The 27506-nt window shown below is 45.1% G+C and overlaps 1 long non-coding RNA gene across 1 annotated transcript in view; it reads left to right on the top strand.

The window, feature by feature from the left end:
- The window catches only part of LOC115082152, a 58158-nt gene extending 48012 nt beyond the window's left edge, over positions 1-10146 (top strand). The window contains exon 3 of the long non-coding RNA XR_003854087.1: positions 9069-10146. This is a non-coding gene — a long non-coding RNA (uncharacterized LOC115082152). The remainder of the gene's footprint in view (positions 1-9068) is intronic.
- The last annotated feature ends 17360 nt before the right edge of the window (positions 10147-27506 follow it).

Raw genomic sequence — 27506 nt, 5'->3', positions numbered from 1 at the left:
ATAGTAAAGAGTGGATTGGAGAATACAGAGAGAGAGAGGAGGGCAGAGCTGGAGAGTACAGGGAGAGAGACGGGCAGAGCTCAATTTGCATACCAGTGATGCAGGCGCGTGGCAACATTCCTCTTTATCGTAGTTAGATAGGTGTGCTCCTATGTTATGATAAATATCACGTTTACCCCAAGCTTAGTGCTTTTCGGAACATGAACAGTCAAATAGAGCAAATCATGTCAGACTTAAAATTCCTCCCCATCACCATAAGTGTCATAAACGCTGTGTCCCATGAATAATGCATTTCACCAAAAGTGCTTTTTAAAAAGCAAAATTGTATACTTTGTGGTTTAACTGCCTTTGAACCTTGATTGAAGTTGCATTAATAAACCTTGACATAATCTGTGGGCTGCCCATTCGGGCTGCTTCACAGAGGAATTAATGTTGTTGAAATTTCAATCAGTATAGCCTCCCATTTAGATGTGTGGGCTCCCAGGACATATTTGTTAATTTTATAATCCACAAGAAAAACAACAGTTACATATGTAACAAAAAAAAAAACAACCCACAACTTTTTTTTTCCCCAAAAAATCAAAGAGGTGAATACATTCAATGGAGATGTTATTTGTATATATAAAACTCATTTATAACAATCTTTGGAAATCATTCAGGGAGAACGTATTCAGAAAAGTAATTCACAATGATGTTACTTGGTTTAAAAAAAGCAAAATGGTGAAACAGATGCTCACATCTATAATCGGAAATATGCTGAGAGTATCCGGCGTTTGTATAAGCTGCTGCATAGCAGATTCCAAGAAGAAGAAGGCCAATAAAATGCATCTACATTTTAAAATACACGCCATGCACCATATGATCACTGTGCTCCAATCAAAAAAGCTTCTGCAAGTAAGGAGCTGTGACCAACGATACTCAAAAGATGTTCAACCAATCACAAGCCGTATTCCCTCTAAATCTTTCAGGGTGTGCATGGGAGTAAACTCCGTTTGTGCACATAACGTTTGCAAGTGAGAGTGTGTGCATGTGTGTGTGTTGCGTGTGCAGGCGGGTCCCATCTACTGCTAGTTTTACACCCCCTCTACACCCTGTCGGCCTTCTCTATTGTCGTGCCAACCTCTACTGCTTCTGCCACTAGAACATGAACTCCATCTTTCTTCTCAATTTCAGTCTCTCGTCTTCCCTTCATTGTCATCCCTTCTCCTTCTCCTTTCTCACATCTTTCAGCTCTCACCTACCCCTCCACCCCATTAAGACTAAAGACTTATCTGTTCTGCCAAGCTTTCCCATAACATCACGGACTCTCCACAGCTTCTCGGACTGCCCTCACCCAGGGCCTTCCCCTAAGTATACATCCCATATTTTAATAAATCGATAGTTTCACCTTTCCCTCTTCCCCCCTTCAGCCACTCCCTCCCCTACCTGCAGGCCTGATACCCCACAAGTCCACCTACTACTACTCTTTATTTCTCTGGTTCTTCCAAGTTATGTTCATCCAAGCTGTTCGCTTCCCTGTTCAATATAAGACAATTGTTGTCATTGTTCGCGTGCTTGTTGGAATGTAAACTGAACTGATAAGTAACCCTGTTACTTGAACTTCAGTATATAAAAGCTATAAATAAATAAATCCTCTTTCCTAACCTTTCACGCCTTTCTTTCATTCCCTCCATCGCCACCTCCCGTTCCTCCATCGGCCTCCTTTTCCCATGGTTATCTTTTGCAATCATCCACCCTTTTTCTCTTTGCCAGCGTCCCTCGCCTCGCCCCCTCTCCCCAGTTCCCTAGCATCTGCCCTCCGTCTCTGTGCTTCTTCTTCTTCCTTCCCCCAGCATCTGCACCCTCAGTCCCTCTTTCACCCCCTCTTTTCTGGGATCTTCCCTCTTCTTTCCCTCCTTCTCCAGCCAGTGCCTGCCTTCTCCAGGAGTAAGTCCTGCAGCCGCTGCTATCTGCGTGTACTATTAGGCCGATAGTAATACTGTGCTGCTGAGTGTGGGCTTTGCCTGCATGAAGGCACCAGTGAACTTGACACTGCATCACGGTGCACCACATGACATCTACTGTCTGGGCCAGCACCCTGGGCACGTTTAAGACACACGGGCTGGCACTGCCCGTTTGCCGATCTGCATCGTGAGGGTGGTGGCAGACAGGAAGTGGCAGCCCGTGAGTTTTTAATGCGACTGCTGGAACAGAAAGCTTCATCTGGTCCTTGTGTGCAGTCTGGCGTGCAGAGCCCCCGCAGTTTCTGGAAAAATGCTGTGCGCCCGTGGACACGTACACCTTGCATGCAATAGTGATCAGAAGAGGGTTTCATCATCTATTGTTTAATTTATTTTTTACAGCAAATTCTTTCCAACAAATTGGGTAATTCTACAGATAATTTTAATATCTGTAGAAAGAAAGAGAAACATGACCGCAGGAAAGGACCATAAGGCCCATCTAATCTGCCCATCCATCCAACTTATCTAGCCTTACAATTCTCGTTACTGCCTTACAGATCCCCTGCATTTATCCCCTGCTTTCTTATATTCAGATACAGTTTTTGTCCCCACCATTTCTACTGGGAGGCCGTTCCATTAATCCGTCACCTTCTCTGTAAAGAAATATGTCCTCAGATTACTCCTGAGCCTACCCCCTTTCACCCTCCTCCCATGACCCCTCGTTCTAGAGTCTCCTTTCCATTGAAAGTGGCTCGCCTCCTGTGCATGGAAACCTTTGAGATACTTTAAGTCTCTATCATATCTCCCCTATCTCGCCTTTCCTCCGTGTTAGGATTTTTAAGCCTAACTACATAATGCTCTACAATGAAGATCTCTGTTCATTTTAGTAGCTTCCCTCTGGACTGACTCCAACTGGTTTATAGCCTTTCGAATGTGTAAAATATAAGAAAACAAACATTTAGGGAATTTGCCAGCATATTTAAAAAAAAAAAAGTTGAATTATTCTTGAAGGGTGTGAGACTGCATGCAAAACATGTACCTCTTTATTTTCTAAAATGCTGTAATGTTTAACCAGCTAGCATCATTTCCATTAGCACCACTCCCATGGATTGCAGTAATAAACCAAAACAATTATGAAAATATAGTTCATCTTCAAAAGCCTGCCGTTTCATATTCAAATTGCATCCAGATGGATGCAAACTATCAACAAGAAAAACCCATGGTTGGATCCCTCGTAGATCGAAGCACATTTTCTCATTCTCTCCCCTAACCCCTCCCGGGGAGGGTTCATTTTATTGGTCACGAAATACCAGAGCCGATCGATGGCACGTGTGGACTGGACACCAGTGTGTCACAAGCGTAGCCTCCGTCCAGGGCTTGTTGATGCAGCTTTGATGTTCTGCTATAAGACTGTGTGGTCTTGCCCACATATAATAAACCACAAGGACACACGATGATGTAAACAGCAAAAGCAATATTGCAATTAGAAAACATCATAAATAACATTTTATTAGTTTAAGGATGCGCACAAGATCCTGCTTCTGCTGCTATGCAATGGCTGCATCAATAATATCCCCAGACCTCATTACTCGCAAGGGAAATAATGTAATGTAATGTAAGGGGTCAACCGCAAAGTGACCATAAGTTTATAATCTGAAACAAATATTGGCACATCTTGAAACTGCATAAAGTTTTCAGGTGTTCAAAAGAGGAAGAAATCTCATTTATATATTTCTTGCACCCTTTGAGAACCGAGTCTGGCATGGGGCAGGTTCCACGCTCTGTGGTTATTACAAACGTGGTCACTGCATTGTCTGCTCTCTTTCTAGGTCCGTTGAGGGTGTTCACATTCTTAGCCATGACAGCTATTCCGGTGAGATTCTTTACAACTTGTACCATGGCCTTTTGTGAAATAACTGATGATCTGCCCCTGTATTAAGTTGTATGTGAGCATGACCAGATGGACACGTAAGACCCCCCCCCCCCTCATTGAGCACCGAAGCCACAAGACTAAAGGGAGGAAAGCCCGTCTCCTGGTCTGTTGTTTGGAAACTGGACGTGCCTTCATGGATCTCTGGTTCTGTCAATTGTAAGGATAGACCTGGATTGCAGGCGAGGAAGTTGTGAGCTTGGTTTAAAGCACACGAAACAGAAGCGATTTTTCCTTTTCGGTTGTGTGACACCCAATGGACTTAATGCTTAGATTGATTGTTGTGTTTTTTTTAGTGACAATCTTTTGATTATAGTGGGTTTTGTGCATTTTTTAGTGGTGGTGGTATTTTATTTATTGACATGGTTCTTATGGGATCTTTTGTTTTTAGTACTGTATGATATTTCTCAGTTAGTGGTTTAATCATTTTAAGTTATATATATCTGTATAATATTTGCTTCTTATCTGTCTGTTTTGAGTATAGGCAAATGAGGTAGAGTTTGGCCTGTGGATTGTGGAGACTGGTCGGATGGAGCCATGGCAGCCAATCAGAATATTAGACAGGATGGTGATGCGAGGCCTGTGGATTGTGGAGACTGGTCGGATGAAGCCATGACAGCCAATCAGAATATTAGACAGGATGGTGATGCGAGGCCTGTGGATTGTGGAGACTGGTCGGATGAAGCCATGGCAGCCAATCAGAATATTAGACAGGATGGTGATGCGAGGCCTGTGGATTGTGGAGACTGGTCGGATGAAGCCATGACAGCCAATCAGAATATTAGACAGGATGGTGATGCGAGGCCTGTGGATTGTGGAGACTGGTCAGATGAAGCCATGACAGCCAATCAGAATATTAGACAGGATGGTGATGCGAGGCCTGTGGATTGTGGAGACTGGTCGGATGAAGCCATGACAGCCAATCAGAATATTAGACAGGATGGTGATGCGAGGCTTGTGGATTGTGGAGACTGGTCGGATGGAGTCATGGCAGCCAATCAGAATATTAGACAGGATGGTGATGCGAGGCTTGTGGATTGTGGAGACTGGTCGGATGGAGTCATGGCAGCCAATCAGAATATTAGACAGGATGGTGATGCAAGGTTCTTTTCCTTTCAAATAGCACTTTGTGGTCTCTTATGCCTTGAAGTTGGAGATGATTGGGCCCCAAAGACATTTTAGCAGATTGACCTGACTTGAAAGTGAATTTCTGATATTTGGAAGCTGAATAAGCAACGAGATCTGGACAGCTGAGGAAGGAAAGATTTCTCTGAAATAATGGTCATTGTCGGGTAGTGAATTTGTAGCTGTCTTGGGTGATACGTCTTCTTCATTAATGCTTTGGACTACAGCCCATTATACAATTTGGGGCAGATTTTTAATATTACGCGTGTGGGGTACATTTGTGCGCGCTACCCGGCGCGCACAAATGTACACCCGATTTTATAACATCCGCGCGCTGCCGCACGCATGTTATAAAATCCGGGGTCGGCGTGCGCATCCTGCCATCTCGCTGAACTCCTGTTGAGTGAGTATTTACTGATCGGGGTTTGAGAAGAGGGTGAGACTGAGTGACTGTGTTTTTTTTCTCCCAGCACTGCAAATACCTCCAGCACTACTATTTACCCCCAGCACTGCAAATACCTCCAGTACCTGAATGTAATCCGCTTTGAAGTGCTGCAGAAAGTGGAATATAAAAAAAATGTAAAATAAATGCTTGTGAGAGGAGAAAGCAGAGCAAAAGCGAGGCCTGGGACTTTGATACCATCCTGGGGACTGTATGGCCCCTTAAACCAGTTCTACTTAAGGGTGAGGGGGGGGGGGGTCTACACAAGCAATACAGAATTTTTGAGTGTGTACATGATGACAACTTGCTGCTGCTATATTTTAGTGCTGTAGCTGTCTACCTGATATGATTCTCCCCTTTTAGAAAGATTAAGAAGTTTTCTTTTGAAATGCGAGGTTTGATGTGATGTTGGTATTGCAAAGTAATTTGCAGGTACAGTTTTTCAAAGAGCCAATGAACAATTAAAATACGGCTAATTTTTTTTATTTAACCTGCTATCTTTAGGATAATTTTCAAATACAATCTTGCTAGCTAGACTATGGCTGAAAGGTTTTCTAAAACAAACTTAGCTGGTTAAAATCTAGTCAGCTATGTCCAGCACTCAGAGATTTTTAAAAATAGACTTCTCCTGATCAGCTACAGCATATCGATCCACCCAACTCCTTAAGTTAGAAGGGGTAGATCCTTACAAAACATGATCTTGATTCCTGCCTTCAGTGTTCATTTGCTCCTTCCCTCACACCCTTGGACCCAGTGCTGGTACTGATCCTTCCCTCTGATACTCCAGTCTCCTTAAGAAAACCTCCCCAAGTATCTGATCCCAAGTCTGACCCCCCCCCCCCAGCCCAAATTCCCTAATTTTCATAAGGAATCCCCCTGAGCCTCTGATTCCCCCTCCTAATCTACTAACTTGAACACAAACAGCCCCTCAGTCCCTTCTCCCCACTACTTTTCCAGAATCTGCCATTATGATTCTGGAAGGTCCCTGTCTTCACTGGCAAGAGGGATGTGAGAGCTCTCTTGTCACCACTGCTGCACACTGCTGAACTGTGCTGCCCATCAATGCTTCAGTATATGCGTGGTGCTGAACTGTGCTGCCCACCAATGCTTCAGTATATGTGTAGTGCTGAACTGTGCTGCCCGCCAATTCTTCAGTATATGTATAGTTCTGAACTGTGCTGCCAACCAATTCTTCAGTATATGTGTAGTGCTGAACGGTGCTGCCCACCAATGCTTCAGTATATGTGTAGTGCTGAACTGTGCTGCCCACCAATTCTTCAGTATATGTATAGTTCTGAACTGTGCTGCCTATCAATGCTTCAGTATATGTGTAGTGCTGAACTGTGCTGCCCACCAGTGCTTCAGTATATGTGTAGTGCTGAACTGTGTTGCCCACCAATTCTTTAGTATATGTGTAGTGCTGAACTGTGCTGCCCACCAATGCTTCAGTATATGTGTAGTGCTGAACTGTGCTGCCCATCAGTGCTTCAGTATATGTGTAGTGCTGAACTGTGCTGCCCACCAATGCTTTAGTATATGTGTAAATATAAAATGCCAGTACATGGCACCGCTGAGCAATGAGTGGTAGTGCTGGCAGGAGGGCTTTCACATTCCTTCTGCCTATGAAGATGGGGACTCTCTGGAATTGTGTTAAGTGCAGATTCCAGATGATGATGGGGAGGGAGTTTCAGGGTTTCATTTGAGTTGAGGTAAGGACACTGAAAGGTGAGATTAGAGGCTCGTGGGTTTTCCCTATGGAGATCAGAAGAGCAGGGGAGATGGGGGGAAAGATTGGAGCCAGCACCAAGTCAGAGAGTTTCCAGGGGAAGAAGCAGATGGAGATCAGGGTGCCAGTGAAGAAGGGGGGTGTTTGATGATGGGGGAGGGGTCATGGATGGTAGTCCAGATTTAGGTCATGTTTGTGCACTTAGGGATAAGTGCATAAACATAGCCAGCTTGCTCTGAAAAAAAATAGCTGGCTAAAAATTTGCTGCTTAGTGTTTAACCTCATTGACATCAATTCCTGCATGAAGTAGCCTGAATAGGTGAGACACAGGCTGTGTCAAGATTTGTCCATGCAACTTCAATCAAGTTTAATCTAGTTAAACCACAATGTATACATTTTTGCTTTTCAAAAGCACTTTAGGTGAAATACTTGCATGTCATTCATTGGACACAGCATTTATGACACTTATGGTGTCTGGGAGAATTTTAAGTGTGATATGGTTAGCTCTGCGTGATCTTTCAGGTAGCCGAAAGCGTCATCTTTATCGGAATATAAGAATGCACCTATAAATAATTCTGTGGTCGAGATTTGCTATTTTTGGTAAATTCCTTTTGCCTTTTAGTTAAGATTCCTCTTTCTTATTGTTGCTCAGACCAGGGATGCCCAGGCAGCATGAGCCACAAGCCACTCTGATTATCGGGCTATTTAGTCATTTGATGTGGCTGAACAGAGCTGATTTGCATGATTTACTTAGGATGAAAATCAAACCTGTTTGTGGCCTTACAGGACCAGAGCTGAAACCCCCCCTGACTCAGGCTAATGTAGATCTTAGGCTATATCCAAATGATTTATAAAAAGTTAAATGCCGTGATCCTCAGCACAAAAAGCAGCATTGGCTCTTTAAAAGTGTGTTTTGTTTTTTTTTTTGCATGGGAAGCTTCGGGCAGGTGTAAAAATTGGGAGAAGGATGTTTGCTCCAGGTAGCTTCCAAACATAATTTGATTTTTAAAATGGTCAGAAATCACTCTCCTAGGAAGCACGAGGAACTGCACAGATGCATCATTGTTTCGGCCTGGCCTGAGGAGAATATTCATGGCTGAGCACTTCTTGGGTGTATTTGGGTAGGTGTAGATTTGTGGGCAGCTTTAAGCAGAGTGGAGCATCAGTGATGGTTCCTCCCTCCTGCATGTTCTGAATACCTTTTAGTTCTTTTGGCTTTGATGAATATAATTTTTTTTTTCCCGCCAAACATCTGCTTTTACAACAGATGCCATTTGCCCCCTCCCCCCCCCCCCCCCCCATCTCCATATCTGTCCTCCCAAGGTCAAAAAGAATTTGGGTAAATGAAGCCCAGATTGTATTATTTTGTAAATCTATTTGACAGTAGCTCTTCTGTAGCTCGGTTGCTAAGTCTGCTATGTGCTCACTTGGTTAATGGCCCATCTGCCCCTTCCTTGTCCCCTTGGCTGTCATTTTGTTAATAAGCTTTTTTTTTTTTTTTCCTCTCCTGCAGACTGACTGTGCTTTTTTTTTTTTTTGCACTTTTGAATAGCATGGATGCAGAGCAGTGGATCTTTATGCAGATCTATGTAAAGATAAATAGAATATAACGTCCTTGTAGCCATGTGTGTACATATACGAGTGCCCTCTGTCCAGCCCTCTCTCCTAAGACACTTGCAGCTTGATCTTTTGTAGCCCTCCAAATCATATCTAAACTGGAGCAAGCAGGCTGTTGGCTATACATTGAACCGTGTACGTTTGCAGATACTGTGTGCATGGCGTCTTTATTTGTGACTAGATCCCAGAGTGATTTGCTGAGATCAGACATAAATGCATTTTCTTTATTAACAGTTTCTATTCAGCAGAATGCAATTGTTTTGTTAATTGTTATCTTCTTATTCACAGCATGTGAAGCATTTAGACATACGAACAAAGGGGAGAAGACAAGGGATTGGAAGAAAGAATTAAAAGTGGAAATCATGCTGCTGTATATTCATGGACATCCAAGTGAATGGCATTAAAAATGCATTAAAACATCTTTGTCAAAATAACAAATAGTTGCATTCAATAACAAATCATGGAGCTTTAAATAATGCTGCAATGTTACGCACATGGCTCCATTCTTGCTAACAGAATTAATATGTTAACCTAGTTTTCTGGAAAATAATTCCCTGAGCACAGCATGCAGCATCCTGTGACTACCATGTTCTGAGATTTTAGTTCTTTCTCTAATAATATACCATACTGCGTTGGGTTTCTGTGCTTTAGAACACGAGGAACAGCATCGAGCCTATCTGATAAGTAACCTGAACCATACAATATTTAGACTAAGCACTAAAGCAAATATTAAACAAAATCAGGTTTTAAATATTGGGGGTTTTTTTTAGCAATATTAAACATCTCTCTCACTGGTATCTACTAGTACCAGCATTATCCGTATTTTGCATAAAAGAACTGAAAGGGACACAGTAACTTTCTGAGGACTCTCCTGTATCTGTGGCTTTCCCATTGTTGAGTTTCCTCTGATCCTTGCTAGGTTTCCAGAGCAGCCCAGGGAGTGCAGACCAACTGGTTGAACATTAGGCACAATGGAGGTCACAGAGTCATTAGGGAGGAGAGAGCTGTGGCCAACTTTAATTGAGCAACTAAATATATTAATTTGCCAGTAATCTTGTCTGAACATTTCCTTGCAAAGTATGTGGCTGATGTAGTAATGCACGTGTGTGTTGTTGTGGCTGGGATCTCATATCGCAACCAAGAACGTAAAAGATATTCATTGTGTTCAAGAGAGTGACCTAAGCTCAAGCCATGAATATTATACAACGTGCAGAACTTGAATCTGCCAATCAAATTCATTACAGATTTCATGAACAGATTAAATTGCCTATTCACCTTAACAAGTGATGTATAGTGTGCTCCTGGGCTCATCTTCTTTACAAGCTCTCTGCTTCCATTATATCATAAAACAGAACTAATAAACATTGCCAAGAAAGTATGACAGACTCTGATCTCATTGATTTCTGAAGCATTGCATGCATATATATATAGCCAGATAAGGCAGTATGGACATCTGCCACTCTGCCTGCCTTGGTCTCTGCAGTCATAACTCTCTCCTTCTGGGACCCTCCACGTGCAACTCCCTAGCCCCACATGTTGGCTCTAGGTGGTCCTGGACTGGGGTGTTTAAGCTTCTGACTGCAGGGACTGTGACCTATCATGCGTGTGTAACCTGCTCTGCTCTGCCTTTCAAAATCAGCAGGATTTCTCAAGGGGATAAGCTTTGGGTGTACCTTCTTTCCTGGGCCACCCACCCTCCATGCGACTCCAAATAACACTATGGGATTCACTCTAATTGAACCTAATCATCTCGATTTTTTTCTTGCATACACACACCTAAGACAGCAAGTGAAGACTCCAGCTCAGAGGTAATTGTTACAGTTCATTGCCAGTACAACAATGGATATTAAAACTGTCTAATGCAGTTTGATAATCCCCATCAGGCAACGCTGCTCCTATCTCTTGAGTGGCCTGATGCAACCCCATCATACTCACGTAAGAACAGTTTGCCCCATGCCTAGGCAAGAGGAATCCCGATGAAAGAGTTGGCCTTTCCCCCTCTGCAGCTTACGAATGCTCTGCAGGGAGTTGGGTCCTCTAGAGATGCGCGTTGGAGAAGGAGATGTTGTCGATCCAGTGCTCTCCAAGGAGTGACTCAACTAAAACGGGAGCATGCTCAGATGAAACAACACAAAAACATTAACAATTCCACAAGGGGCGCTTGAGGGCCATTTTAGCTGGTAACCATGGGTTACGCATGTTCAGTTGCCTCACCCCCTGCGACCCTATTGCCACCTGGATATGCAGACGGGGAGGCAGAAACTGTGAGTGCATGTGATGGATCATAGTTCTCCCAGAAGGTTATACACCCTGATCCAGGGGTCTCTCAGTATGGGCATGTGGGGCTGGGGGATGTGCAGATGGGAGTGGCAGTAGATGCCTGGTGGGAGGTAGGGGGATTGGAGGGCCAGTGGGGATGCGGGCATAGGCAACAACAAATTTTTAAGCTGTCTAGGCTGGCCAAAAAATCTTGTACTGGCCCTGATGTACAATATTTACATCTTTAAGAAGGTTATTATTTAAAAGCAAGGTGCGCAGACAATTTAACCAGCTAAAGCTAGCTAGTTAAATTGTCATGAATATTCAGAGGGCCGCAGCCTAGCTGGCACTTCACTGAAAATGGCTGGATGAAGTCCTAGTTAGCTAAATAAACTTATGTGGCTACCTTCAGGATCGTTCTGTGGCATGACTAGAATTAGCCCGATAAGTTAGCTGGAGCACCACCAACTTTTCTGGCTAAGTTGGTCTTATCTGGCTAGGTGGCCCTGATAGAGAGCTTGCAGGGATCCTCAGGGATTTTTAAGGGATCACTGGGCTAGCCCAGTGTTCCCAGCAATTCAAGGGCTTGAGAGCTGTACCCTGTCCTGGGGATCCTGGATCCAAAAGATCCATAACCTTGTCTGAACCCGAGTACCTGTGAAGTAACCCTGTCTGAATCTGAATATGTGTGAAAGCTATTCTGATCCAGATTGGACTGTGAGTACTGTGACTTTGATATTATATAGTATGTTCAAGTTAATGAAAGTGAAGAGAACCTGTTGCCTTTTATTATGAGTAAACCTTGCATTGAATGAGAAGATTCCTATTTTTTCATATCCTGTGGCTAGCAACCTGAATGGTGTTAAGTGGAGTGCCACAGGGATCGGTGTTGGGACCGGTTCTGTTCAACATCTTCGTGAGCGACATTGTGGAAGAGATAGAGGTAAAGCTTGTCTATTTGCGGATGATACTAAGATCTGCAACAGAGTGGACCTGCCAGAAAGAGTGGAGAGAATGAGATGGGATTTAAGGAAGCTAGAAGAGTGGTCGAAGATATGGCAGCTGGGATTCAATGCCAAAAAGTGCAGAATCATGCATATGGGGTGTGGAAATCCGAAAGAGCTGTATTCGATGGGGGGTGAAGGGCTGATGTGCACGGAGCAGGAGAGAGACCTAGGGGTGATAGTGTCTAACAATATGAAGTCGGCGAAACAATGTGACAAGGCGATAGCTAAAGCCAGAAGAATGCTGGGCTGCATTGAGAGAGGAATATCGAGTAAGAAAAGGGAAGAGATAGTCCCCTTGTACAGGTCCTTGGTGAGGCCTCACCTGGAGTACTGTGTTCAGTTCTGGAGACCGTATCTCAAAGGAGACAGAGACAGGATGGATGTGGTCCAGAGAAGGGCGACCAAAATGGTGGGTGGTCTCCATCGAATGACTTATGAGGAGAGGTTGAAGAACCTGAATATGTGTACCCTGGAGGAGAGGAGGAGCAGGGGAGATTATGATACAGACCTTCAGATACTTGAAAGGTTTTAATGATCCATGGTCAACAACAAACCTTTTCCGTTGGAAAAAAAAATCAGTAGAACTAGGGGTCACGATTTGAAACGCCAGGAGGGAAGACTTAGAACCAATGTCAGGAAATATTTCTTCACTGAGAGGGTGGTGGATGTCTGGAATGCCCTTCCGGAGGAAGTAGTGAAGGATTTCAAAGGGGCATGGGATAAACATTGTGGATCCCTAAGTTGTGTCCGTCGCTGTCTGACGTCTCTGCTCCGCCCACCTTACTTCGGCGACTCCCTTCAGGGTTGATGGAAGGCTAGCTGCTGCGGTGTCTCCTGGCCATCCTCCTCCGGCGTTCCTGGACCGGCTCGATGCTGCAAGCCGCCATGTTGACCAGATGCCCAAGGGTGCGCGTGCGCGCGGCCCGACTAATGTACCAGTGTTGGCGCGAATCTCAGGGGCGTCCCCTGAGATGATGTCACCAGCTCCAGATATTTAAGGTCTCAGTTTTCGCTAATAAGACGAGTTAGCAAGGGATTGGTTACCTAGCTTCCTCCTGGTCACTATGGATGGGATTCGCTCTCCGCAATCCTAGCTACTCTGCCTCCTCGGACTTCACTAGAGGTACCCCCTCCTTGGGGACCTCGCTCTCTTTTTTTCTTTTCAGGTCGCAGTCTGGAACCGGTACTCGCTCCTCGAGGGCCCACGTCCCAGACTTGCTCCTGAATACCACCTCTGCTAAGAAGTCATCGCTGCTTACAACATTGTGAGTTTTCATCTTAGCACTGTCAGAGATGGAATTAAGCTTCCAGCATGAATGTGCTGGCGCTTAAAAGCACTCAAAACTATTTTAAAAGAGTGAAAAATGTCCAGAATACTGAGGGGAGGGGGGCATCCCAGACGGTAAAGATCGCAGCCTTATATTCGGAGATGGGTTTTCATAATTATTTTTGTTTCGTGTTGGTTAGACTTTCTTCTTTCATGAGCCCACACGGCTCTTGCTCTCATGCGCGACTCCTTACTCTTCAGATCTTTAGGGTTTTATCCAGGTAAACACTTATCTGGCTACCTAACGGTGACCCGCACTGGATACCCAGATAAGTACCAACTTATCCAGCTAAATGACAGCAGCTGCCACTGCAAGCTAGCCGGATAGATTGATACTTATCCTGCTAAGTGATGGCAGCTGCACCGTTTACCCGCATAAAACCTTAAAGATCTGGGGGTGAATATTCAAAACTGTCCAGTTAAGTAATTTAGCCGGTTAGAACCTATCTAGCTAAGTTATGATGTTTATTCAGTGGCACAGGCTATGAACATAAGAACATAAGAAATGACATACTGGGTCAGACCAAGACCATCAATCACAGTATCCTGTTCCCAACAGTGGCCAAGCCAACCCAAACATTAGATAGATCACAAGCTATTATTGCTTATTAATAGTAGTTTATGGATTTTTTTCCTCTAGAAACTTATCCAAACCTTTTTCACTAACTGCTATAACCATATCCTCTGGCAATGAATTCCAGAGCTTGAGTAAGCGCTGATTGAAAAATAATTTTCTTCAATTTGTTTTAAATGTGCTACCTGCTAACTTCATGGAGTGCCCCCTGGTCCTTCTATTATCTGAGAGATTAAATAACCGATTTACATTAACTTGTTCAAGTCCTTTCATGATTTTGTAGCCCTCTATCATATCCTCCAAACTGAGCGCTTAGCCTTATAAGTCTATTTGGTTACGTTTAGACGTATGCGGCTAAGTCTGTACGACTAACTTGCTCCAGCCCGATCTGCCCACTGCCCGCCCACAACTTATCCTGCTAACCTTTTAGTTGTACAAGGGATGTGTACGGCTAACCGGCGGCCGCTGAACGTGGGCGCATGTTCAGCAGCCATTGCTCGGCCGCGCAAGTCCTGCTTATCCAGCTAAATAGTGCTGAATGGGCTTTGAATATTGATCTAAAGATTAAGGAGCCATGCACGAGCGCATGAGCCCCAGGCTCTTGAAAAGTCAGGAGTCTGGAGAAGAAGGGAAAGTAGCAGGAAAACCGGAAGGCCTTCCCCCACTCTCCTGAGTTACAATGGGCCTTCGGCTGACGCCGAACGCACATTCTTACAATTTATGCTAATTTTCGATCGTTTTTCACTTCCAGTGTATTTGCGTAACATTAGCTCACTGCATCAGGAGTTAAAAAAAACAAACCAAAAAAAACCCATTTAATCTGAGCATTAAAAATATCTGCTGCAAACCAGTGCACAGTTTGTTTGTTTTTAAAACTCAGATTATTGCATTGGCCTGCAAGACATTACCTGTGCTGGCTACGGAGCACCTCGCTTTGCCAGTGACAATCCTAGCCTGGCTGGAGAAAAGACAGGAGAGCTGATATGCAAGAAAGGCTGAGCCGAGCTCTTACATGTAGGCCCCTGAATTAGGTTTCAGCTGAAAATCTGCATACATTTAGGGTCCTAAAACTTTAGGCTTCTAAATATAGGCCTGCTATTCATTTGCTTAGATTTAGGGTCCTGAAAATCAGTGCTAAACCCTACGTTTGTTGCCCCATCCTAACTCTGCCCCTGAAAACACCCACTTTTAGAAGGCTAATGAAACTAGAATCCTAACTATAGGCACTCGGCCCTAGAACATTTTCAAAAGAGCCAATTTAGGGGCCTAACTTTAAAAGTTAGAAGCCCAAATCCTTTGAAAATGGTCCCCTGTGTTTTTTTGTTTGTTTTTCAGGTAGGAAGGGATGTAGGCAACCTTTACCTGGTTGTTGGCTTGGAAATGTATTACTTTAGCTATTGTTCAGTGAGTGGAAGGCTTTTGTTTCTGCTTCAAATCCTGATTTCAGACCCAGATCTGGTCTTGTTCACATCTTGCTGTGATGCCCTGCCTTGACCGCTGCTGACCTTGTCTTCACTTGTGGTGCCACAGCTGCAATTCATTGCCTTTGACCTTTGCTTTGAGCCCCGTGAGAGAAGATTTTCAGTGCTCCAGATCCTGTTCACTGTTCCAGTGCCTTGCCTTGTTCCAAGTCCTTATGAGCTGAAGGGAAGTCTTCTTTGAAATTAAACTAACCCTCAGGGCTGTCCCTTGACCAGTAGAGGTTGCTAGAGTAGTCCTTGCTCAGCTGCTCATTGCAGTGCCAAGTTTCTGGCTTCAAGATCCAGACCCTGTTCTTGCTTGAAGCACCATGTACAATCTAGAAACCTGGGATTATATTCCTGTTGCCTTATACTCAACGCCCTTAATTCTGGAGGGGGTTACCTGCTTTTTTGGCTTCTGCCAGAGACCCACATCATTGAGACTGAAAGGAGATGCTTCTACAGAAGCAAAGCCAGAGCAAGCCCAAGCTGATGCCCCAAACCCTATGCCTGTGGGGGGCGCTGAAGCTTGAAGGGGACACTCCAGCCAATGCTGAAGCTATGCTGGCTAAGGCTTTCTGCGTCAGGCTCCATGCCCGACCTTGAGCCAGCTTCTGACTTTGTGCTTGCCTGCCAGCCTGCTCCGACTCTAGATTCCCTGCTGGACTTTGCTTCTGATCCTGATGCCCTGCCTGGATCTGACTCTGCACTGGTCCCTGCCCCAACTCCTGATCCTGGCCCCGTGCCTACTCAGCCTGCTGTGCCAAATAGTGCTGAAGCTACAACAGACTCGGCATCCGAGGATTGCACTGAACTAGCACTGACACCAAGAGGGACCTTGCCTTGGACTCCAAGCCAAATTATCCCTCTCATTTTATGTCTTGTATTAATGCCTATGTTTGCCATGTAGGGACTCCTGTTCTAGACTGTGCATCTGTGTTTTCTGACCAAGTACCTAGGCCAAGCCTTGTCTTGTGATGCTCATAGTCTTGGGTGGCTGACCCTAGATCCCAGTTGTTCTTTGGGATGCCCAAAGGTCACCCCCTAGGAGAGGGGGTAATATAAAGGGGGGAAAGAACCAGACCTGGTTTTGAAGCAGAGACTGCCATACTGAAGGGCTTGGGCTCGGCCTATGATCCACATAGGCCGACCATCTTTTTATTTGCACCAAGCAAGCTGAGACCCGGAGCCCTTCCCCTGAGGACTTGGATTGGTCTTCATGGGATCACCGGGGTTCTCCCAGTGTTCCTGGCAACTTAAGGGCTTGAGAGCCATACTCTGTGCTGTGAATCCCAGGTCAAGCAGATCCATAGCATCGTCTGAACCTTGAGTACCTACGAAGTAATCCTGTTTGAACCTGAAGCTAACTAGACTATTCTGATTCGGATTGGACTGCACCATTACTTCACTGCTATATACTATGGTCAAGTTAATGAAGGTGAAGAGAACCTGTTACATGAGAAGATTCCTGTGTTGCCTTTGATACGCGTCTTCTACCTTGCAAAGCCCTAGTCTGACACTTATCAGTCAGATAAGTTGGAGAAGGGCACATAGGTCTAGAGCCACTAAGCTGCATTTTTTTTTTTTTTTGCAGGAGGGGGTCCGACTATCGTGGGGGGTGGTGGTGTTGCTGTGGTAGTGGGGTCCCCTCATCTGAAACAATATTGTGGATCTATGGCGCATGCTTTTGTCTTGCAGCCAAACACCACGGAGCAAGCGGATGCAGCTTGCGGCCCTTTAGGTGCGACGGCAGCCCCGACCTCCAGGAACCGCCATCGCCTTAAAGGGCCGGCTGTGTAAGAAGTTGCCTGCAGGAAGAACCCAGTTGAGTAGGAGTCAGGGCTGAACCCTGCCTCAACCCGGGGCCACCACTTCTCAAAATAAAAAAGAAAATTGCCCATTCGCAAGCAGCGACAGCCCCACCACTGTCCTAAAGGTTAAAATAAAGTGATCTCCCATCCCTCAATAGTAAAATAAGCTCACTGGGCACCACCTCCCTCCCAGAGGTATCAGGAAAAATCATTGGGGTTCAGTGGGAGCAACCCCTGCCCCCCAAATGTATGTAAAAACCTCATGGGGATTTAGAGACCCCCCCAAACCAACCCCCTGCCCCTACAAGTTCCCCCAACCCCCTCCTGCACCCCCAAATCTTAAAGATTAGAAGAAGGTCTTGCATCCCAGTTGACATCATTTTTCAAAATGGCACTGACCTGACCTTGCCTTTTGGGGGGCTCTCTGAACCCCAATGACGTTTTTACATACATTGGAGTTCTCCTCCATTGAACCCCAATGATTTTCGCTGATACCTTGGGTGGGGGGGGGGTGCTCCAGGGGCACTATACTCCAACTATTGGGGTGGGGGGTCACCCTGAACCCCCAATGCATTTTATTTTAACCTTTTGGGGGAGTCAGTCGCTGCACATGGACTGCTAACTTTTTTATATTTTGCGGAGTCAGGGATACCTGAAGTTCCAGTCCCAGGTTAAGCTGGGGGTCATTCCTGACCCCCAGCTCAACTGTTACTTTTTGCTGCGGCATTGTTTTCAGCATTTGCAGAGCCCTTTAAATGTAACGCGGGAGTCTTGCTACCCACGTTAGGGTTAAATTTATCGATTTTTGAAAAGGTGTTATTATTCTATAACAGCTGACCACTTTCTCGGTCGGTTGCGATAAAATATTAGCATGAAACTGCCTATTAATGACCTTTGTTGCTTGCATTTGCATTATTTATGGATGCAAATCACATGCAGGTCATTGTAATACGGGAGGGAACCTGAGCAAGGCCATGCAAATTATCACGCTTATTTGCAATATCACCACGATAGGGTTTTTTCTCATGATATATGCTGTTTAGAAGGCTAGAGCACTACTGCAACTTGACTCGTCACCCAGTTAGCTGGACAATCTGAATATTGAGCCTGTGAAACGGCATATAATTTGTAGATTTCCAAACTTTGGACATCTTCTAGAGACTATCAGAAATATTATTTATTTATTTATTTATTTAACATTTTTCTATACCGACATTCGCACGAGACATCACATCGGTTTCCAGACAACAGCAAAATCAGCCAACAGGGCTTTACATTGTAACTGATATTTTAACTGGGGGGGAGGAGGGGGAAGGGGCAGGGCAGTAACTTGGAGCTAATGAGTATGCTGGGAACAGGGGAGGGGAGTACAGGGTTAATTTACAAAAAGCAGGAGTAATGTACATGCTATATACAATCTATTATGTACGTTCTATATACAAGACGAGGGAGTGGGGGGAGGGTAGGTTAAGGAGGGAAGAGGAAGGATGGGGGCTTCTCGTCTCAGTAAAGAAATCACATCATTGTGTGATGATCTGCATCTCTTATTTTTTCTCTATTTTCCCTATGTATACCCTTCCCAACATGCCTGGGCAACGATGGAACCCTCACCAGCCTTATGAAACCTAAGTAACCCTCAGGGCCATCCTTTGAGCAGCAGTGGTTGCCAGGGTAGTGGCAGCCAGCTGCTGGAATGTGCCAATTCTGGGGTACCTGCCAGCTCTGCAGCCCTGTGGAACAGGTGACCCGCCTCACTGTACGTAATGTTGCAGCTGAGACATAGGGGGTGGGGGCTTGACTTTTACACCTCATATTTTAAGCCCTAATGGCACACAAAACAGAGAACATGATGGCAGATAAGGATCTCCAAGGCCTATCTACTCTGCCCATTCCTGAAGCAAGACTACAGAGCTTAACCCGATCTCGGGACGTCTTCTCGTATCTTGAGCTTGTCCCAGGCTTCCTTGAACTCTTCCTACCTTTACCATCACCATTGGGAGGCCGTTTCCATGCATCCACCACTCTTTCTGTGAAGAAATATTGTCCACTGTTAATCCTTAATCTTTCAGTTTTGACTCCTTGTCCTAAAAGATCATTTAACCTGAAGAATGCCTGTTCTTTTGTATTTCTAATCTTTGAAGTATCCTTGACTGTCTCTGTCATATCCTCCTGTCTGTCTAGACTCTAGAGTGTATGGTACTTCCGTTCTCAGGGCTTCATTTAGTAAAAAAGGAAAAAAAAAGGTGAAATAATCCCTCTGCGGAATCCTTTAGCAGTTCCTATTTTCACTCCTCAGTCGTCCGCATTGCATTGCAAGAGTCTGTCAGATAAGTCAGAGTGAAATAATTAATGATTATGCTAAACGGAACAAACTCGGTGAACTCTGCAGTTTTTCAATTCTGTTTTTAATTCAGATCTTGAGGGTGGTTGGTTAAGTTTTTATGAGTAAAGCCCTGCATTTTCATTAGAAAAGCTGCACTTGAAAAAAAAAAAAAAAGAGAAAAGAGCCAGGGGCCAGATGAACTGAAGGGTTTTTGCCATTGTGAGTCTATGGGAAATTTGGGGGAATGTGTTTCTTTATTTTGGTTTTTTTCGGCCAGATCCATGTTCTACCTGAATCTTTTCCCCATCTGTAAACAACTCATGTCTGCTTATCTCCTGGCAGCTTAACTTGTAGGGCAGAGGCAAAGCCGAAAAGCCAGAGAACCCCCCTGCTATCCCTGGAGAAATGTGACAAATGCTCCCCTAGGCCAGGAGGCCGAGAGTAGCACCTTGAGGTCTCGTCCTCCGGGGCTTACTCTCGAACCTGGAAATGTAAGGCACTGACCACAGGGCCGGGCCCGGAATCATTCATTATTTAAAAAAAAAAAAACCCAAAATGGAAAGTGAATATTGTATTCTCCTCTTGTCATGCTGGAACAGAAGGGCATTTCCACAGATGCCACCCACTAACGGGCCGATTCAGTAAAGTCCGCGGGAGAGTGGGCGAACGCTCTCCCGGCGCGCGCACAGGCCACTCGGCAGGTTGGACGCGCATTTTCGGCCCCTTACTGAATAAGGGGTAAGGGAAAACGCGCGTCGAATGGCGGGTTAACAGTGCGCTCCGTCGGAGCCCACTGTACTGTATCGGCCTGTTAGGGATGACAAAGCAAATAGGCCTCGTCGGCAACGGTACAGCCGAGTCCAGAATGACATCTTACACCAAAAGCACGCCGCGGGCCTAAAAAGACGATTGCAACACCCACAGCCGAGGTGGCTCGGTTTGAAGCCGGAATACGTTTGATACTGGTAAAACAAAACCAACGTAAACCGGGAAGACGAGAAACTCGCACGCGTTCCAGCACCGGGGACCTCCGGTTCCCGATGATTTCTTAGTGACAGACTTTCTGAGAGAGATTGAGAGTTGGGCAAAAACACAATACTGGAATCTTGCAGTAAATAAGCATTAAAAATCTGGTCGAATAAATTAGCCCATTACTTTACTCTCTGAGATGAAATATTTTAATATTGATATTATTCCAAAAAAGTGATCTATCCAGAAGGCTTCCTTTTTCCTTTGGTTAGCAGGGACTGAAAAGTTCACGTTCACTTAAGGTGCAGAGCTGAACCTTCCCATGTCAGGACCCGATTTTAGGGAAAATGCTAATGCATTAACTATGAAGGGTTCCCTTATTGTCAGCAGCCCTCCTTGATTCTGTAAATTGACAATAAGCCACTGGCACTCACAAAGGTGCCTTGAAGCAGCTTACGGATAATTAGCAAGGCATGTCGAGACAGATTCATGAAAAAACCCATTGTGACAGATCCGCAAAATAATGAAACTATTAATAGTTAATGATGCATGTGAAGAAGGGCTTAGTGCTTAACTTCTGCCTCTTTAAGAGCAAATGTGTAATTCTTTATTGCTTTTTAACGTCTGCTGGTCAAGCCTCCCACTTAACTTCCCACTCTTTACCTGTTGTTGGCCAAAGCTAAGACCCTGAAAACAGGGCTTGATGCTTTCTTTTCCCTGTCGGGAGCGCTGGAATATTAAGAGCAGGAGCACTCAAACTTCAGACCTCTGGACGGACTATGTAAAGAGCATTGTTTTATGAACCTTGGCCTAGCATCTGCAGGCCGGTCTTTTAGGCTGTTTTGGTCAATTAAAGCAGCGGTACTAGTTAGATATTTTTTAACACATCAACTTGCCTACTATTTTTCATGACTTACTTACTCTCGGGCCGATAGAGTACAGTGCGCTCTGGTTAGCGCACTCTTAGCCCGGGTTTGGCGGCGCGTTTTTGACGCACTATCTTTACCCCTTATCCAGTTAGTGGTAATAGTGCATCGAAAACGCACGGCCAACCCCCCCAAAACTAATAGCGCCCACAACATGTAAATGCATGTTGTGGGCGCTATTAGTTATTCCCGCGCGATCCAGAAAGCAAAATGTGCAGCCAAGCCGCACATTTTACTTTCAAAAATTAACGCCTGCCCAAAGGCTGGCGTTAATTTCTGCCGGCGCCAGGGAAGTGCACAGAAAAGCAGAAAAAAACTGCTTTTCTGCACACCCTCCGACTTAATATCATAGCGATATTAAGTCGGAAGCCCCAAAATTTAAAAAAAAATGTAAAATTAAAAAAATATATATTTAAAATCTGCCCGCGGGTCGGAAGATGGATGCTCAATTATGCCGGCGACCGGTTTCCGAACCTGTGGCTGTCAGAGGGCTCGAGAACCAATGCCGGCAAAATTTAGCGTCTGATGTCAAACCCGCTGACAGCCGCCGCTCCTGTCAAAAAGGAGGCGCTAGGGACGCGCTCTTTTTACCGTGGGCCCTCATTTGCATACTAAATCGTGGGCACAGGAGAGCGGCCTGTGCGCGCGTCGGGAGAGCGGGCACTCGCCTCGGAGCGCCGGCTCTCTCCCGCAGGTTTTACCGTATCGGCCTGTCTGTGGGTCTAATCCTTAGGTCACCTTTCTACAAATACGTGTTCATTATTATTATCCCCTCCCCCACCCCCCACTGTTTTCAAATAACAGGGTAGGTGCCTTTTTGCTATGGCTCCATCCCCAGTTTTTTTTTTAAAGATCTCCCACCTGAAGTTGACTTGCTGCCCGCTTGCGCTGCATTCGTGCTTTAAGTACACGCACACGCAATCCCCCCCAACCCCTACCCCTGTGTGTATATATATATATATCGATGCGGATACAGGTCTGATATTGCGCAAATGCAGCAGGTTCTTTATTGCTGGGCGAGCAGAGCCAGCTTTAGAAAACATCCAGCCACACGCACTCCTGCGAGAAGAAATATAAATAAGAACCATGAGAGGAAGAACTCCATGAACTTGATTAAGTGCCAACTGAATCACCTAAAACTGCTTTGCTGCTAATGCTGCTTTACAGTAATCGCACCTCTTAGAGCAGTTACAGATGTGTTCAAATGTCTCTCCTCGTGAACAGAAGAAACCCCGTGTTTCTCTTCTCTGTGTTCTTGTTTTGGTTTGTTTTTTTCAGTTTGTTTTACATCGGAGAGTGTTTCTCCGGGCTCTGGCACTGCCAGGCTTCTTCTATGGTTTCGGCTCAGCACGTTTGGAATTCCCTTCCTGTCCTTGCCAGCTCCCCCAATTAGGAAATCAGATTCTGCGATGCCAAAATGGCAGATCCTAGCTACAAATCTGAAAAAATATGAGACAGGATTGCTGAAACTCCAGGCCACATAGACACCAATCTACTTGGTTTTCAGGATATCCCTGTTGCATGTATATGAGACAGATTTGCATAAAATTGAAGCAGGGTGCATGCAAATCTACTTCATGTACATGCATTAGGCATATCCTGAAAAGCCAAGTGGAGTGGTGTCCACAGGGACTGGAGGTTGCCGACCCCTGATGTGAGATGTGTAGTGGCAGCTATCTTGAAAGCAGATCCTAACAAGCGGTAGCAAAATACATTTACTACAAGTTCTGGGAATGAGCAGAATATAGGAATTGACTAGATATTCAATTACCAGAAGGGCAAACGCTTACTGTATACTTCACTCAAATGTGCGAGTGTGAAGTGTTATTGTCCTAAGCTATGGCGGTGCTGATAATGTCTGAAACACCAAATGTAATTCTTTCGGGGTTTTTTTTTCTCATTGTTTATATAATTAAAGCAGAAGTTTACGTTGCTACAAAATGCTTCCACGCACGCTGACCTCTTTGGATGGCTGTGCACAGAGCTGCAATGAGGATGACAGGAAGATCCCATTAATGCTGGACCATCCCCGTTCTCTCCATTGTTTAATTGTTTTAATTCAGCAGCTGCTTGGTTGAACGAGGAGCTGAAGCAGCATTTCCATCAGGCCCACTCAAAGTAAATGGAATTGAAATGTTTTTTGTTTTTTTTTTCCCCACAGCTGTAATAGTACCAACGTGCGGTCAAGCCCCGTGGAAAGCTTAGGGGGTAGAAAAAGGTCGGAGAGAGTTCGGTTTCCGGAATGGGAGAGTGCGGAAGGATATCTTCCTTGGTAAAATGGATTTCTAATCTGCTTTCCTCCTTTGCGTATTTCCATTCTCCCTTCAAGTAGCTCATATCCTGGGGAGAATGCAGCTCTAATAAAAATGACCAAAAGAAACTGTGGTGAGCCACTGAGCCTGCAGAACTGATCACGGGTCAGAGCGGGGTGGCTTTCATCACAGGTCCACAGGAAGGCTTCATGATTTAAACACAAATAGTAATGCTGTAAAGTTTCCCGCTTTTGTGGTTACTGGTTGATCAAATACACATTTATATTTCTTTCTAAGCCCATGCAGATGGAAATATCTATCCATCTTTTTTGACTAGCTCAGGGCTGGCAAACTTCGAGTGCCACAAACAGGCCAGGTTTTCAGGACATCAACGAGGAATATGCCAAATCTATCTCATGCATATTCATGGTGGATATCCTCGAGGGCCTGTTTGTGGCCCTTGAGGACTGGAGCTCGCCATCCCTAAGATTAGCTGATAGTAGGTGCAGGTCATAATGTGAATGGCCAAAGTCGCCGTTTTGATCCAGGATTTAGCAGTCAAGCAGGCAGTCTTCTGCCAGCCTGGGGGGGTGAGTACTATGGGGTAGGAGTGGCCCGCAGGTGGTTCCGGAGTGGGGTGGGAGGCTCCATAAGGGGGGGGTGGTGTATTGGGACCCTTACTTTTCAATATATTTATAAATGATCTGGAAAGAAATGCGACGAGTGAGGTAATCAAATTTGCAGATGACACAAAATTGTTCAGAGTAGTTAAATCACAAGCAGATTGTGATAAATTGCAGGAAGACCTTGTGAGACTGGAAAATTGGGCATCCAAATGGCAGATGAAATTTAATGTGGATAAGTGCAAGGTGATGCATATAGGGAAAAATAACCCATGCTATAATTACACGATGTTAGGTTCCATATTAGGTGCTACAACCCAAGAAAGAGATCTAGGTGTCATAGTGGATAACACATTGAAATTGTCGGCTCAGTGTGCTGCAGCAGTCAAAAAAGCAAACAGAATGTTGGGAATTATTAGGAAGGGAATGGTGAACAAAACGGAAAATGTCATAATGCCTCTGTATCGCTCCATGGTGAGACCGCACCTTGAATACTGTGTACAATTCTGGTCGCCGCATCTCAAAAAAGATATAATTGCGATGGAGAAGGTACAGAGAAGGGCTACCAAAATGATAAGGGGAATGGAACAACTCCCCTATGAGGAAAGACTAAAGAGGTTAGGGCTGTTGAGCCTGGAGAAGAGACGACTGAGGGGGATATGATAGAGGTGTTTAAAATCATGAGAGGTCTAGAACGGGTAGATGTGAATCAGTTATTTACTCCTTCGGATAGTAGAAAGATTAAGGGGCACTCCATGAAGTTAGCATGGGGCACATTTAAAACTAATCGGAGAAAGTTCTTTTTCACTCAATGCACAATTAAACTCTGGAATTTGTTGCCAGAGGATGTGGTTAGTGCAGTTAGTGTAGCTGGGTTTAAAAAAGGATTGGATAAGTTCTTGGAGGAGAAGTCCATTACCTGCTATTAAGTTCACTTAGAGAATAGCCACTGCCATTAGCAATGGTTACATGGAATAGACTTAGTGTTTGGGTACTTGCCAGGTTCTTGTGGCCTGGATTGGCCACTGTTGGAAACAGGATGCTGGGCTTGATGGACCCTTGGTCTGACCCAGTACGGCGTGTTCTTATGTTCTTATGATGTCCTGGTAGGAGTTGGGGGGGGGGGGTGGTGTTACTGCTGGAGAGGGGAAAGGGTGATTGCCTGCTAGGAGAGAGTGATCATTTTTAAGGGGCCGGAAGACAGCGTCCTCCCCTTTGTTAAATGACAGCATGCCCGTTGGTAAACCGACCTGCGCAACATGCTCGCAGTAAATGTATTGTACCTTGGTAAACACTGCCGTAATGACTAATGAGCTTATTTCCATGCGATTTATCTATTTAGCAAAGGCGGCCACGCTTAAATTAATGCACCCAAGTTCTAATCTCTATATATGGCTCTGTTAGCAGGGGATTACCATGTGTGGTAGCCCATTATTACATAGCAATATTTTTGCCCTACGTGTCATGATTATATCTCCCCCCACTTCAGGCCTGCGTGTGTTTCTATTTCTCTGTTTAGCTGTGGAAGCTATAAAAATAAGGCGAGACACTGAAAAATTCCCCCCACTCTGGTGCACTTTACCCACCCCACCTAATCACCCCATCCTCCTCTTTCATCCCAGCAGCTTGGCACCATCCCAGCCGCAAACCTTTTCCCAGGAGGGTAAGTGTTAGAGCCCAGCCGGCGCCCTGTCAGTCATCTGCAGATCTACCACCATGGCCCACTCCTGCTCCAGGCTGAACCACACATTTCCAAATAGAGCTCCACGTTCAGCAGATACCCTTCCAGATTATTTGCCTGCTTGCAACCATATTTTTTTTTTATCCGGAGTGCAGATTTTTAATAGCCAGCCACAGCGGTCCCACAGAAACTTGGCTTCTTTGCAGGTTCTGGCAGCTTCTACTGGGCCGACATCAGAATTAGCCAAAGATGTAAGGAACGGCACAGTCCCGAGAGCTCATGCAGCGTAGCATCTTCAAATAACCTTATATGTGTATTGACAATGTTTATTTACATTTATTAATCGTGACTCTGATTGGGGATCTGCTCCGGCCTTGTGACGACTCCTAGACGGGTATGAGATGGAGTTAGGGGCCTGGCCACAAGCTCAGGGAAGCTTTGTAAAATTTAGAAGTCACTTTTTTTTTTTTGACACGGTGCGGCCCTGACCTGACCTGATAGTTTTCTCTTTCCTTTGTTTCTCATTTAAAATGAAACAAACAAGAGATGAAACAGGAAAGAACGAAAAGAAAAAGAAAATCAGTGCACGCATATAGCCATTGATAAGAGCATATCGGGGCCTGTTTTCTAAGGGGGTAATTTTCAAACAAGCCACTTAGATAAGGCAACAAAAACGTGCATAAGTTACATCGGTTTTCAAAGCTGACCTGATAAGTCCACTTTTGAAAATTATCCCACCAAATTTACCGGTGCACAATTACACCCACTACTATGTGTATTGGGACATTCTCGGGAAAATGTCTGCACATGGGGGGTCATTTTCAAAATAATTTACACGCTTAAAACGGTTTTATGCACCTAAATGCACTTTTGAAAATTTCTAGGCTATTTGCTACTTTTGTGCAGGTAAATCCCTTTGAAGATGATCCCCCTTCTTTTGAAAATCCGTTAAGTATGCACTTTAAGCCCAAACTTCCTAACACCATTCCTAGGAGCGCCTCTTCTCAGTCTGGGTAAACTCACATGTGAGCAGAACACACGCGCATAGCGTTACCTGCACTTTGAACGATCACTTTTGTGAAAAGCCGTTTTTTTTCTGGCTATAACACTATTTTACTGATAGAAATGCTTCTGAAAATTACCTGGGACAGCGGGCCATGCACTAAGGGCCGGATTTTATAACATGCGCGCAGGCGTAGATTTGTGCGCGCAACCCGGCGCGCACAAATCTACGCCCAATTTTATAACATATGCTATAAAATCCAGGGTCGGTGCGCACAGGGGGGATGCACAATTGAGTAACTTGCGCGCGCTGAGTCGAGCAGCCTTCCTCCGTTCCCTCCGAGGCCGCTCCGAAATCGGAGCGGCCTCGGAGGGAACTTTCCTTCCGCCCCCTCCCCCCCCCCGCACCTTCCCCTCCCTTCCCCTATCTAACCCGCCCCCCCAGCCCTAACTAAACCCCCCCCCCAAACCTTTGTCGAAGAAGTTACGCCTGCCTCCGGGCAGGCGTGACT

This window comes from Rhinatrema bivittatum, unplaced genomic scaffold (assembly GCF_901001135.1).
Source record: "Rhinatrema bivittatum unplaced genomic scaffold, aRhiBiv1.1, whole genome shotgun sequence".
Classification (NCBI taxonomy): domain Eukaryota; kingdom Metazoa; phylum Chordata; class Amphibia; order Gymnophiona; family Rhinatrematidae; genus Rhinatrema; species Rhinatrema bivittatum.
Note: the sequence above shows the minus strand (reverse complement) of the source record. Positions and strands in the feature narration are given on the sequence as shown.